Source organism: Ostrea edulis, chromosome 10 (assembly GCF_947568905.1).
Source record: "Ostrea edulis chromosome 10, xbOstEdul1.1, whole genome shotgun sequence".
NCBI lineage: Eukaryota > Metazoa > Mollusca > Bivalvia > Ostreida > Ostreidae > Ostrea > Ostrea edulis.
The window spans coordinates 48,797,391-48,813,859 of record NC_079173.1 but is presented as its reverse complement, the minus strand read 5'-3'; the positions used below and the strand labels follow the sequence as shown (position 1 = coordinate 48,813,859).

Here is a 16,469-nt window from a genome sequence, read left to right as displayed (position 1 = left end):
ATATTATTGTCTTCTCGTACAAAAAACTGATTTCTATATAATGCTATATATATTCAATAAAACCAAAATCTTTCCTTTGATAAAATATTAAACATGGTTTTAATTTTATTAAAGGCAATGGTCAAAGTTATATACAAAACTATCATAATAGCACATTTTCAGACTTAGAGCTTATATTACATTAAAGTGATATATAAATTAATTATAATGAACTATTTTGTTGGTAATTTGCAGATCAATCATACGAGATATTTAACATTTGCCACAATTCGTTTCCTTTTTTAAAATAATCCTAAATTATTATTCATAATTTATAAGATGTTTTAATCAAAATTAAATATAGGATTTAAAATAAAACCATATGCATATTAGTCACCCAGTTCAAGACCGTTTACTCATTGTTTTAAATCCTTGAATACCTATAACGATTTTTAGATTCTTGAACATCAATGCAAGGTACCCTGGTGCTACACATGATGCATACATTTTGGCAAACTCCAGCATCTCTACTGTAATGGATGTCCAAGTAAATGCTGCATGGTTTCTCGGAGATTCCGGTTATTCTTTGAAGGATTGGCTTTTTACGCCATTTTAAAACCGGGCCGACAGAAAACAAGCAGCATATAACAATGCACACTGTAGAACCAGAACCATCATTCAGAGGTATTTTGGGGTTTTAAAATCAAGGTTCAGATAACAATGAGAATTTACTTCTCGACAACGACAAAATTCAGTGGCGGATTTGACCCCCCCCCCCTCCCAAGTTTACAAGAAAGACGAAGATAACAAAACAAGGTATTACATAAAAATCGATCTATATTTATACACAATATGAATAAAAATCTGAATTTAAAAACAGAAATAATGTGATTGACACTATAGATGTGGTACACAAAATGGCCGAGTATTTTGGCCAATACTTGACTTTCACATGTACCCCCCCCCCCCTTTGTGTGTGGACATTGTGGATCTGCCATTGACATTTACTGAAATTATGTCGAATTTAATGCAGTTCATTGATAAATGACATAGTTCTATCAAATAATACAAAGTGCATTAGATTGTATACTTGAAAAATCATGATGCTATAATACATTTTGTGTAAAACAGTTTGGTAAATTTTTCCTATTCAAAGGTGCTTGCATCAAACAGGTGGTTGTCTACCTTTTTCTCTTCTGAAGTGTTCAAGAATTATCGAGACCTGCTTTAGACTACACAACCTTGTTGAAGATAACTGGAAACCCTCACTTCTAAAATCCATGATGTCACATACAGGTCGAAATTTGTGGAACTGAAGCTGGTGACGTCCCGACATGAGAGAAACATCCTACAATGGAGTGTACGTAACTTACAAACACAGGAGGACAGGAGGGTTCAGCCAGATCGCATCTGAATTCTTTATTGATTCGCGAACACAGGAACTAAACGTATTTAAGCAGATAGCATGATACTTTATTGATGCAAAAACACAAAGAAAAAAAAATAGCAGTGAGGTCATCCAGTTTTATCACTCTGTTTTCCACTATAAAAGATCTAGCAAGTTTATCGTTATTTCGGATTTGAAACATTTCGGCTGAGCATCACTGAAGAGACATTATTTGTCGAAATGTGCATCTGGTGCAACGAAATTGGTACCGCATAAGTTTTACATCGAACTTTTTCACCTGATGAACACATGAAATAAATGTCTTTATCATTGCAAATGGAACCATATTATACAATATATATCTAAAAGATAATGAAACAAGATCCAAATAATGTACATGTATAATATTATTCAACTGTGTGATCCCTACTCACATGTGTACATTGTCTCAGAAGTATAATGTGTGTCTGAACAGCCATTCTTAAGACGATGGCAATTCCGATCATCCAGAGTGTATCCCTCAAGGTCCTTAAATAGTGAAAAAATCCTTAAACTAACAGTCAATTCAAGATTTTATCAAACATAAGCAATTTCTACCATGTTCTCTATCATACACATTTGCATGAGAAAATAAAGATAAAAATGCAACTGAAAGTTATAAGATGAAAAGCTGTAAGTGCACACCTTTTTCTATTAATCCACTTGTTTTCGGACAACAAAACTCGAGAAGCTGTGTGAAGTTTGAGAAGGGGGCACAGTGATACTTATTTTTAGCCCCGTGGAAACCAAAGCAACAATTAAGTTTCTCAGAGGCCTCTTTGACATCTGGTTCATTTTCTGGGCAAACTTCCACGGGAACAATTCGAAAAGTGGAGCTCAATGTCTGTATAAGAAATAAAACAACAATTGATTCGGTTCTGTGTAAATAGAAACCTTTTCGAAAGATGTGATGTCATTTGTAAAGCGGAAGTTAATTATCTAACACCAAATATATCAGCATTAGGCCTAACCCTGGTTATGTCCACATGATTCTTACTCTGTGGATTTCCTATAGTAATGTTAAGAATGATAACGGAATGAAAATGTTATGGGCCTTCTCAGTTTATCAACATTTATCATATATAGAATGCTAAACTTGCATTTCTCAAAGGGAGAACGTTTCTGATCCTCAAAACATAATGTATATTATAATGTGTATTACTTATAGGAGTTATGAGATTGATCACTGTTCGTTATCTTCACCTTGCATATGCATGATTAATGAATAGATAAATAAACCAATCACGGGTTATTCGCTACTGAATTGATCTTATAGGATATGCTCGCTTCACGATATTACTCGAGTTAGTTTGTTCATGCAGTTATTTGTCTGTCATATCTTTCACAATGTGATTCTTGGGCCTATGAAATCTGGTCAGATATTGCATACATGGGGAGTAGTGTGTTAATACCCAAAAATAGGTCACTGTGGCACCATATTTATGCCTACATACACTCAAATTGCAAATCATATCTTATGCACAGTGGTTCTTTAAACCTGTGTTACTCCACTCTAGCGACATTTACACGGAAGAAATCCGAATTCCGAATAACTCACTATTTTAGATTTAGGAACAGTGTGATCATAATGCTCAAGATGTCCACAACACTTTTATCAGAGAAAACTTTGACATATATACAAAAATAAAAATCTTCAACAAATTATATTTTCCGCGATAGGGAGTTTAGCAGAAAATAATTGTCTTTTAGATTCGGAAATAAATGGTCTGATGGGTTGTATTTATATAACATGAGGGTGCTCGTTTGGTTCAAGTTATCAGTTCTACCCTGTTTTCTCTCAAAGAAAAAATTTTCTTTTTTATATTTGAAATGTATCATACATTTTCACACATTTCTATATTATTTCTTATGCTTTATATTTTAATGTAAGTCCCTGAATTGTCCTGGAGATGGCGCGCGTTTGGGATTTTGACACAGTATGGAACACCGGTTTCAAAAACATTTTCTTATGTAAGAAGGGCTTTTACTTCTGATTTTTCCTGGCCGGTGATGTCTTTAATGAAATATTACTCATTTTGTTTTTAGTATCAGTTAAAATTTATTGTCATATTAGTTTTCATACAATACATGTATGTATACTTCGTTACAATCTCCATTGTTGCACAGTCGATCAAAGAAACCCCAGGCTTCCCTATATGCTTCCTGAGCTAGTCAGCAAATATATTTTCTTGTCATTTTGTAAGAATAGAGAAGATCTATATCCACATACGTGAACAATGGATGAATAGGCATATATAAGTATGTAAAGATACATGTAGATAATTCAAAATTTTAAAAAACCCACTAAACAAAATGTTAGCTCATGTACGTCTGCAAAGTTTTATAGCACTGTTTTATTCGCAGTACAAATCAACTGATTTGTTATGAATAATGATAACGGATTCATGGAATGAAGAACTTAAATAATGGTTTGATACTAATATGTAATAAGCAAAAAAAGTTGCTTTTATAAGTATGTGGCAGATTTAGGGAAGGGAGAGGTTGCATCCCCCTGTAATTGAATATGTTTAACACGTTTAGTCTATTTTGTCATTTTGGGTCTACAAGACACCCTCCTTTGTTTAAGTGGAATAAGTACAAAATTGGGTTCTTTGAAAATTCCCTGGATCCACCCCTTTAAGTATATACATGTCCATGTGTATGTATTATTGGAAAGGGGGGTGGGTCACTTTTAAATGAGAATTTGTTAAAAATAATAATACGAGCACGTATAATCCTTTTTGAAAGGGATTCGGTATTTGAAGTAGAAGTTAACTTATTAAAAATTGTTGACATGCGAAACAAATAAGTAAGTACATTATTTTCACAAATCTTCAAAATCCCACATGTGTGTGTGTGTGTGTGTGTGTGTGTGTGTGTGTGTGTGTGTGTGTGTGTTGAGTAAGTGGGGAACATTTTCCTCCAAAAAATAGGTCAAAATATCCATGACTTGAAGCTTGTAATCTTCCCTCTTCGTGTTGATCCGGGTTGGAATATGTCCTCGGTATCCCTTAATTGTCGTAATAGGCGACTAAATGGGGCCGTCCTGCGGATGAGACCGCAAAAACCAAGACCTCGTGTCACAGCAGGTATGGCACGGCAAATATCCCTCCCTGCTCAAAGGCTGTAAGCACCGAACATAGGTCTAAATTTTGCAGTCCTTCAACAACAATGGTGATGTTTTCATATCAGTGAAATATTTCCAGAGGGACGTTAAACAATATAAAATCAATCAATCTTCACCACTAATATCAAAAATAGTAGGAGGAGTAACTCAATACATAGCTTTATTTGCATGTGTAATTGTAGATAATAGAAAATAAATTAGCGGACTCCCCCCCCCCTTTTTTTTATTTCCACTTACCTGTAATAAATATTGCGACTAATCAAAACAATGCTTTACCTTGAACTGAAATATTGATATAGTGTTTATACAGGGTAATAACCTCTCCACTTGTTTACTGGGGAGGGTGGTAAGATATGTTGTCAATGAATTGTCCCGAGTTACCTTGGGAGTCTTGTGTACGACTATTATATCGTTGATTATTTCATTACTTTGACAATATGCAAGTGAAAGAAAATGATTAGCAATATATATATTTAAATTTCCATTTCTCAAACAAAAATAAGCGTTGAGTTATAGAAGGAAGTTTTCTTCTTGTGGAAGGAGAGAAGACGGGGATCAGGATTTACTTGATTAAGTGGATTTCATATCACACTACTTAGATTAAAACTACTTCTAATCTAACAGGTGTGTTTCTGTAATAATATTAAACGTATCATCAATGTGTCAAAACTGCAGAGATGGGCAAAATATGGAATAGCGTGATTCAATGACAAGGTGTGAAATTATCTACAATATGTATTATCCTTCAAACATAATACTGACATCATTCAAAGGGTGTGAGAGGGCAAATATGGTACCCCCACTTTGAAAGTATCTACCTCATATGCCATGAACTGCATATGATCAGGAAATATTAGGTAGAATACACAATTTTCTTCTTTCGGAAACATGGAAAAATGAAACTGGCACTCTTTTGGGACTACTGTCCAGTTTAAATGATATTAAAGAAAACTTTAAATGAGGGCAGTAATTTTTCAAGTTTGAAGATTCAGTAATTCTGAATCATGTATTTTAAATTGCTGTAGAAATAAAAAAAAAATGGAAGATTTATACACCATGCTCTATCAGTATTGTCGGATCTCTTTATACAGGAAAGGAACCTAAAGTCCCGAATTCGCAGCGCTACATTTAAAAATGTGAAAGTTTCCAAAGCATGTTTGGGAAAAAGTCTCCATTCAAACAATATTCATGGAATAACTAAAACAGCAATGATTACATCTAGTCACTTGTATTAATCATAAGAACGTGTTGACAGTTAAAACTACTTTAATTAGTGAATTATGAATGTATTTACTACCAATACTTTGATTTGCAGTTTTGTTCTATTTAATAGTTAGGTAATGTAACTTTTAGAGTTTTGACTTACAATTTTTCGACGTCAAAATATAAACACAAAATTTTGACATCATGCAGTGGCGGATTCAATGGGGGCGCAGTCGGTGGGCGCCCCCACTAAAATTTTCAAATTTTAGGTAAATAGTGGCATCTTATTTATAAAAATGTAAACGATAAAACAAGCAATAATCTCTTCCACTTTCGGAGAAATAATTGACCAAATATTTTGATTTATTTAATTACTTTTATTGGAAAAACCATTAAAATTTGCCTCATCTTATTAATTTCACCTTATCAAAATATGACAAAAAATAGTAAAAAGAACTCCATATGAGCGATATTTCAAGCCCCAAAATACTGAAATCCAGGAGCTTCCGGGGGCTCGCCCCCTGAGCCCCCAACTTGTCCTTCACCCTGAACCCATTCGGGTCCTTAAGACGGCCCCACACACCCTGTTTAAAAACAGTGCGCCCCCTCTAACCGCGATTCCTGGATCCGCCCCTGTCATGGTATTCAAAGACATGTTTTCAAAATTGAACTTTAAGTGTAAATCAATAAGACAGAATAATAAATTTGGTATTTTTTGATTTCTCATATTTTTCTACTTAAGAACCAATCAAATCCTATCTTTGTGATATTTATGTCATAAGATCCCTTTTCTCATGCACTGGCTGATATTGTTTTTACAAGCCATGAATAAAAAGCATAACTGTACAATTTCCTTCTCGAAGGTTTGATCAGGCGTCAAACCATTTCATCCCATTCCCCATTATCCACTACTTGTTTTTGCATTTGAGGCATATACTCCATTGCATTCAAACCCCAGACAGGGTTTCACAGATTTCACTAAGTCATCAAAATATTTCATGCTCCTCAATTGACGTCATTTGGTGATAATAAATATCTGTGGCTGGTAGGTATAAATACCAAAAATACAACACACATGAAAACATTGTTATTTCCGATACTTTTACCTTTAATATTTTAACACGTTGTTTTGAAAAAGAAAGAACACGGATTTTATTCATACTCCTTTGATATACTCCATTTTTTTTATGATTGCTTATAAAAAAAACCATAATTGATTTGACAGATGGTTGGCTAAAAGAATGATGTATAAACGATATATTGTTTTATTATTGACGCATGCAAAACATCAGTTTTAAAGTGTATCTCAAAACGCATTAATTTGTGTTTATTTTTATATACTTTGTGCTCTTACATGCAGCTCTTACAGTGCTGTTAACAAAAAAACAACAAACAAAAAACATGTAGTTTGTTATTATACTTATGTCCTTTTTATGTATTTAATTATCCCTAAGAGTTGTTTTAAATTGTTTCATATGTTATTAGGGTAATCATATCATTGCATTAGGCGCTATATATTAATAATAATATTTATGCATTTTAATTCTGACACTATGAATATTTTATTCAGATGTATGTGCACATCGATTTTATATTATCTTTTCTTTCACATTTATAAAGCGCTTTAAAGATCTAATGTTGATAGGGCGCTATATAAAGCTTTTAATTACCATTACAATTTGATACAGTTCATAACAATACCATAATTCATAATCAAATCATCATTCTATACACAATTTTGTTAAGTCGAATATTTCCCTCAATGTGCTGGATAGTGAACTATGTTATCAAAATCAGCTAACATGTGTACCCAGAAGGTCAGTATTGGGGCCTGTTTATTATTTTATTTGTCACCATTTGTTAAGCTGTTCTTGGTGCAGTCCCTGAAACTTTCTACTTTATCATTTTCCGTTCGTTCACCGTCTGTTTACCGTGCGCTCTCCGTGCGTTCACCGTGCGTTTACCGTTCGCTCTCCGTGCGTTCAAGGTGCGTTCTCCATTTAGAGTTTTGCACTCACCCTGCTTTTACCGTTCACAAAGCGTTCACTGTCCACTGTCATTTGGAACACCAAAATGAAAGGATCGATGTCCATTGCAAGGCAAAAATGACAAAGGAACGTGTGCATAAGAGTGAAAGTGAACTTTCTTATCAGGATTATCAACTGTGAACATTCAAGGAAAACTGCAAATTACTCATCAATATCAAAGAATAGAATAAATCATTGTTATTATCATTACAAACCACAAGTATTTTTTGGTTAAAAAGTGGGAGGAGTTCTGAATGAGAGAAAAATGGAAGAGCCTTCAGTTATAAATTTAACATGAACATGCAGCGAGGAACGAGCAACGAGCGCTGGTATATGTACGTGTACGGAAATGAGGCAGTTTCATTTAATATATACGTTCCCCCGAATTATCATTTTAATGCTTTCAAGTTTGGGCAAACGCACGATTCATTATATTTTATTTTGTCCTACTTGATAAAAATTCTATATAGGTCTATCATTTTTCTTAAGCGCCACCCTTCTCTTACTAACAAAAACCGATGCTACAAAGTACATTTCAATGCACATTCGTGCACAAATGTTAAATTGATTTGACAAGTATTTCGGATTATTGTATGACTATATTTATGACAGACATTGTCAATAAATGTATTTACTCCTTTCCCCAATTTGAAATTTTTGAATCGTTTCTCTCCAATATAAAGATGAAATATTTCTCGTACATTTATGTCCCACATGGTATATATATATATAGTTCAGTACAATAAACAGTTTTACCCGAATATACCGTGAAGTTGAAACAAATAAATATGCTTGAGTTCCTCACTTATTTACATTATATTTATTTATTAAAAAAAAAAATATTTTACGTGAGAAGAAAAAAACATCCTGCTGTGGTATTCAATTCGGCATTTAGATATATCGACGACACTTTGTCAACTAACGATAGTAATTTTCATTCATGCAAAGTGAAGATAACGAACAGTGATCAATCTCATAACTCCTATAAGCAATACAAAATAAATAGTTGGGCAAACACGGACCCCTGGACACACCAGAGGCGGGATCAGGTGCCTAGGAGGAGTAAGCATCCACTGTTGGCCGGTCACACCCGCCATGAGCCCTATATCCTGATCAGGTAAACGGAGTTATCCGCAGTCAAAATCAGTGTGCCAAGAACGGCTTAACAATCGGTATGAAACACGTCAGACAGCATTTGACCCAATGCGAGGTTGTATTTTCGAACTAGATCGTTATAACGACCATAGAATTTGCAAAATGCTGACTTCAATCGAGACCGTTAAAATCCCTGTGCCATCAACTTGTTAGTCAGTAGCTTACCTCGATTTAAAAACTAACTATACGCAGAACAAGCTCTTGCTTATTGAATCAGTTGAGAGATATAAACGCCATATGTAGATGATACTAGACTATTCCTACATAGATATGGGAAGTTGACGATGGAGAAGCTGAAATCATCCTGTTTGTCATACAGTTGAGTTGTCAGTTTGCCATTAATGTCTACTTGATAAGATCTCTTAACTGATTATAACAACTGCATTTTTTAAAATTACATTTTGATCAATTTAAAGGTAGTATTTCCAGGGTACCATTAGTAGTGCTCAGCTCAAATAACTATTGCACATCTTGCTTTGAAGGAGAAGAGTAAACTTTCTCCAGTGATAAACATGTTCAATGTTACCCTCAAATACCTGCAATATTTGTTTTATTATATTGAATGCTATATGAACAACAAAGCAGGGAAACTTACGTCTGTCGATATATGTTCAATCATTACCATGCGATAATTTGTATATCAATGCAGGTATTCGCGTTTTATTACAAACGCTCAAATGACGAACTCTTCATGCATAAATTTGAAGCATGTGATATTTTTTTATAATATCACCCGTTGTCAAGTAATGTCCCCCGTTGCTAAATACTATCACCTTTGAGCGAGTTTTTATCTATTCTGAGATATAAATATGTTATTGTTTTATTTTAAATGCCTGTCGACCAATCAGAATTGAATATTTTACATTAAAGTGCATGCATCTATAGATTCAAACACATAAGAGAAGGGAATCCAAAAGAAGACAGATTTTGCGTGTGTAAACAGACTAAGCGCAAAAGAGTGTAATCATTATACAAGATGGTTAGGTGTGTTTACATTGGATTAATTTGATAGTGTGGCTCTCCTGCAGGAAATGAAGAGTTACTCGGGGAAAACATGTCCCCATTGTGATTGAAAATGCCCTGGTTACATGTAATATAAAATGAAAAGAAAGACTTCCAAGTTTTAAGTCAGTCTTTCACTTAGGTAACTTTAAATCAATAAATACTGATGTAGTCAAAGTTATAAAACCTTTACATATCCATCTCATTAAGTTTGCAAAATGTACTCTCAATAACCTTTAGTTCATCCTTAAATGCTTGGTGTGCTGTATGCAAGGTGAAGATAACGAACAGTGATCAATCTCATAACTCCTACAAGCAATACAAAATAGATAGTTGGGCAAACACGGACCCCTGGACACACCAGAGGCGGGATCAGGTGCCTAGGAGGAGTAAGCATCCCCTGTTGACCGGTCAAATAGAATTGGTTTGTCCTTATAGCAATTCCAAAGAGCGATAATAGGGTATGGCATTATTTGGGATATATATAATTTTATATACTAAATCTGACAGTAGATATTTAACAGGATGCATTTTTTTAAAGTATTGATACACATGACAGGTACGTGATACTAAAGTTGATGACAAGGCTAGTTTCTTAATTTACACGAGCTGACTGTGGCTATGACGCAAAGAACAAGGTACGGTTTTAGCCAAAATCTCCCCTGAAAAGGAAATTCCCCAAAATACTAAATCTGGTATTTGAGAATGTGCCATGTATGAAAATGATCATTGTTATTCTTTATCTACTATATAAAACTGTATCTTAAACTCACGACGTCACCAAATTTGACGTTAATTTTGACGTAATATACGAGAGTTCTTCCCAAGCGATGTTTTGAGTAGGAAAATAAAAACTGTATCATACATAGTATTAATTCTTAATAAATGCGAAATTATTGGTTTTTGTAATGATTTGAATGGGTATTAAATGGAAATTGAAACCACATCAGATATGCAGCACAGGGGCAAAAACTGCAGGTATTCGCGGAAATCTTTTCTGGTGCAGAAATATAATGGTTTGAAAACCAAATTAATGAAAGAAACATTTATATACTGTTAACAGTGATTTCTTATTTCTGTCTCGAACTTTCTTTATTGTGGCGAATTTTAAGATTTTTTTTATATTTGTTAGAGTCTCGCGTGCATTCGAAAAAAAAATGATGACGTCAAAGGCAGCTCAAATTCAATTCACTGAATTGTATGCGAAGTTTGGGTTATCACCAATGTAATTCTTCACGAATCGGAACACAATAGAATTCATCGGTATTTGTTTTTAATTGGCATACGCAATATTCCATATATGTATATTCTCAATATTATATGCGTGGTATTAAGTTGGAGTGAAATGTCATTTCATAGGTATACTCAGGAAAAAACGCAGTGTTTCTGAGAAACTGGAAACACAACTTCAAATGGAAGATAATTATGAAACGGTTACTGTTATCAGTGATAGGGCATTCACTTCGTAACCGGGAGGTAGAGTTTGTTCGAACCCCGCTCATGACATGCCATGTCGAACCTGAGGCGTAGACATGCATGTGCTCTTTGACAAATGCTCAACAAAAGTGAGAATCACGGGTCTTTCAGATAGGCACCTGATTCCACCTCGACTGTGTCCAGGAGTTCGTGTTTGCCCTACTCTTTATTTTGTATTCTTTATAGAAATTACTCAAATTCAAATTTATCATTATTCGATATCTTCAGCTTTTCGTGACCTTAAAAAAGGAGGTCCTGTGTCACAACAGGTGTTCGCACGTTAAAAAAAATACAATGCTAAAGCCTTAAGTGCTAAGCATAGGTTTTATATGTGGTACTTCACAGACAGCTGATGATTTCTCAATTTGAGTGAAAAAATCGTCAATGTGTTCGGTACTGTACAACTGAGCGATACAAAGCTGGTACACCCCAACACTTGGTTTGCGCAATTTAGTGTCATTGTATCCACTTTTCCCCAAATAAACCCTCTTAAAAGTTGTAAAATACAAAAATAATTCGATAGTTTATACAAGAGAAATAAAACTTAAGACTTGCTAACCAACCTCTGCCTCCTGATAAAAGGAAACCATTCAAATATAAACTGCATACATCGTATATTTATCTCGAATGGAGAAAAACAAAATTTTGACGAAATGCTCAATACTGCGAATCTCAATATTATATTTGTACATATCCATATGTTGTGTATTCGCTTTGTGTAGCCCCCCTCCCCCGCATTGTATTTTATAGTAATAGAGAAAGATAGATAAAATGTAATTGTAAGTGATATACATTGGATACATGTAATCAACCCACTCCATTGACCAATGATACCAAAATTCCTATATTTGTGTTTGTCAATGTTTTCGAGAAGTACGCCCCCCATTTTTTTGAAAAACGATCATTGCGCCTATAATCTATTTCAATTTCAATCATTGTAAATTAAAATACATATCGTAATACGAGTATGGAGCAAATTATCTTTCAGGCACCTCAATCATACCATTTAAAAATAATTTTAATGAGTAGCATATATTTATTCTAGGACTAATGCAAGTAAAATGTGCTTTGGAAGAAATGTATATTAATCCCTATCTTAGCTACACAAACTTTTTTTGTTTTGTATTGTGTTTTCAGAAATGAAAGTGAATTAGTGTTCCCCAAACAACGAAATAGTTTTGTAACCATTGCAGATATAGTAGAAAACTGAAGACCCCCAGTGTCATATTAATGACACCGGTCATCCGTTTTTAAGGTCATCTCCGAGGACCCGTGCCATTCCCACCTGATGCCGATCGGTTGTAGATGGAACTGTCACTACCTGTTTTAACGACTTAGGCCTGTCGCGGCCGGGATTCGAACCCCGGGCCTTCCGCATGCGAGGCGAGCGCTCTAACCGCTCGGCCAGCGCGGCGGTGTATATTTATAGATAGTGTGCGTAAAATTTATATTCGTGAATAACCATCGTAAACTTTCTGACAAATAAATTGTTGTCTTTGAAAAATATAAAGTGTTACAGTCGCACTAAATACGTTACTGATGTACGTTTGTACCTAGGTGGATATTGTCGTCTGCTGTTACATGTCATATACCACATGGCGTTTCCCATTTAATCAAATGAATGTGAATGGTAAAAAATAGTGCTTGAATCTTCAAGGAATATATCATTTATTAAAAGAATCGTCCAACGTTATATAAACTATTTAAATGTAATTTGCCTGATATGTAACACGAATTCTCATGAATCGTCGGTTGGTGCTATTTATACACCGTTCTATTTACACTATAGTCATAACAACAAAAATGGCATCCGGTCTGTAAGATAGGCTTAGATTTATCCAGATTTTTATTATTACTATGATGATTTTAATAAATGTCAGTCTTTAAATAAATAACTATATGAGGATATATTATTTGAAAATATATTTACTACTCAAATGATTCTCGTTTCCTCTTCAACCGCCACGATCAACGCAAACTGCGTCACGATGGCGAATTTGTTATCATTTTTCAACTGATATTTTAACCCCTCTTCCATCGTCGTCCGGGATGAAACTACGAAGAATTGTAAGTCATTTAGTAAATTTTTAATCCATATAAAAATTATTCCGGGCGACGAGGGAAGAGGTGTTCAATTTCACAAGTTTATCAATACAAAAACCATGAAAACACCACAAATAGCCTGAAAACCCTTCCTTTATTTGATTATATACTATGCATGCGCGTAGGTGAGTTGATTTCCATATGCTTTTGAGAGTTACTATAAGTTACTCTTTTAGGAATTTGACAGGAAAATATCTGCAACGCACAATACTTTTCCTCCATAAGCGCCAGGCAGAATTTGGCCAAAACCGTACCTACTCCTTTAATTTGATCTAAATATTTAACACATAAAATGTGGAAATTTAATTCTTAAAATGTTATTGATACAGATAAATACATGGAATATGTTTAAGGTGAGCATCATAGATTAGCTCACAGAGAACCCTTACAACCCATACAAGATTACTGCGTAGTGTTTGCGTGATTACCTAACGACACTCAATACTCGTAGTTCAACTGCCAAAAGAAAAATAGAACAGTCCTAACCTAGATCCTGAGTTAGAACTTACTGTCGTGTAAATTATTACGTTGTCATTATTCCAAGGTTAATACTCAAGGTTTTAAAACGGTTATGTTTTATGGTATGTGTGGATATCAATCTTGTAGATAAGAAACAATCACTTAAGGGTTAGAAAGTGTGTACCGCAGTTTTAAAAGTGTTCAAATATGTCGTTTTACAGTTTTAAAAGCATGAGTGTCCTATTCAATCCTATTTAAGAAATAACCATCGGATATTGATCTGTGCGATTTAAAGTGCATAGGTTTTTTTTTAGATAAAAGTTTATGTTTTTGCGATTATTGTAAACTTATAACATACTGACAAAACAGTATCATGATAGATGATAGATGATAAACTTACTGTGCAACTACATATGCCAGAAGTGGTGTTAATCAAATGTGGATTCTAAAAAATTCTAAAGAACTTTTAGTAAACTTGAAATCACAGAATTTTTCCCAAATCAATAGCATTAAAACCTCTGACTTTTTAACACTATACACGACCATTCCTCACGATAAATTAAAGACTAAACTTTTTGACATCATAGACAGTTGCTTTTTCAACAAAAACGGAAAACGGAAATATTCATATCTAGTGATCAGTCATTCAAAAACTTACTTTGTTAAACACCACTCTGATTCCACGCACAAGTACTCTGAAGTTGAAATAAGAAATATGCTAGAGTTCCTCATTGACAATATCTCCGTGGTCTTTAGTGATCAGGTCTTTCAACAGTCTGTTGGAATTCCCATGGGCACGAATTGTGCTCCTTTGTTAGCTGACCTGTTTTTATATTCATATGAAGCAGAATTTATTAAAAAATTTCTACGTGAGAAGAAAAAATCTCACGCTGTGACCTTCAATTCGACTTTTAGATATATCGATGACGTTTTGTCTATTAACAATGATAGCTTCCATTCATATGTCGATTTGATATATCCATGTGAGCTCGAAATAAAGGACACCACAGAGTCGTCCACTTCTGCTTCATACTTAGATATTTTATTGAAAGTAGACATTAACGGCAAACTAACAACTCAACTGTATGACAAACGGGATGATTTCAGCTTCTCCATCGTCAACTTCCCACATTTATGTAGTAATATTCCATTATCACCTGCATATGGTGTTTATATATCTCAACTGATTCGATATACAAGAGCTTGTTCTGGGTATAGTCAGTTTTTAAATCGAGGTAAGCTACTGACAAACAAGTTGATGGTACAGGGATTTCAACAGTCTCGATTGAAGTCAGCATTTCGCAAATTCTATGGTCGTTATAACGATCTAGTTCGTCAATACAACCTCGCATTGGGTCAAATGCTGTCTGACGTGTTTCATACCGATTGTTAAGCCGTTCTTGTCACACTGATTTTGACTGCGGATAACTCCGTTTACCTGATCAGAATATGGGGCTCACGGCGGGTGTGAGCGGTCAACAGTGGATGCTTACTCCTCCTAGGCACCTGATCCCTCCTCTGGTGTGTCCAGGGGTCCGTGTTTGCCCAACTATCTATTTTGTATTGCTTGTAGGAGTTATGAGATTGATCACTGTTCGTTATCTTCACCTTGCATGTGAATAAGATTGGAGTAAAAGTGAGACTCTTTCCTAACGATTTGATTGATTCAAAGACGAAAAACAAAATGCAACTTACCCAATGACAATGAAATGTCCATAAGAGAACTACTTGAAGGATGAATACACTACAGATTCGTTGCATTATGTGGTCCCTGTTTATGCCTTGAAAAACACATCATGAATAATGTCTGCTTCACGGACAAATTCCAGTCTCAGCCTTTGTAATTGTGTCCCTGTCGTAACAATGTCGTGCTTGAAATGCGAAAATGTTGTGTATTTAAATAGATCTGATGACGTTTAAATTTAAAGATATTGAACATATAAATCCCGTTTTTACGATGCCAGGTCAGAACATATTTTACCTGGCAACTATGCGATCTGTTTCTGTGTGGTTATCTTGCGGCCGCCAGATAAGTTTGTAGCGACCGTCATATAAAATGTTTAATCACCAGGCACCGACCGGCATTCTAACAAACAAAATAAGTGCATGTTAAATACGGTTATGCATCGTCGTTAATACTCTAGAATTAAAGGCATACACCATTTTTAACGTAGCCGCCAAGAAACACACGTCCACTTATTGAAGTTAGTTACGGAGAGGGTTAAAATCTTACCTCAGTATTTGCTCATATTTCTTTTCATCCTAAGTATCCCCTTTAGTCGTCCTTGTCTTGACTCTAAATATAAAAACTAATTTGCATCATTTTGCTGAACCGTTCACTCTTTTCTCTCCTTGTACCATTTTATTCGTTCATTTTCATTCACTTCATGAACTGTAACTTTCTTTTTGCAACCCTCTGTACATTTCCTAGTGTTCTAATGATTCGACAGTTTTTGTACAAAATTGTTGATTCATATTTTCATTATTTATACCTGTTTTATCTTTGTAACAA

General features: G+C 34.6%; 1 long non-coding RNA gene across 1 annotated transcript; it reads right to left on the bottom strand.

Moving 5' to 3' along the window:
* Positions 1-809: 809 nt before the first annotated feature.
* LOC130050755 (uncharacterized) lies at positions 810-15,821 on the bottom strand. The gene is made up of 4 exons (XR_008799009.1): positions 15,653-15,821; positions 2,051-2,249; positions 1,801-1,894; positions 810-1,327 (listed from the first exon to the last, which is right to left on the bottom strand). It is a non-coding gene; the product is annotated as an uncharacterized LOC130050755 (long non-coding RNA).
* Between the last annotated feature and the right edge of the window lie 648 nt (positions 15,822-16,469).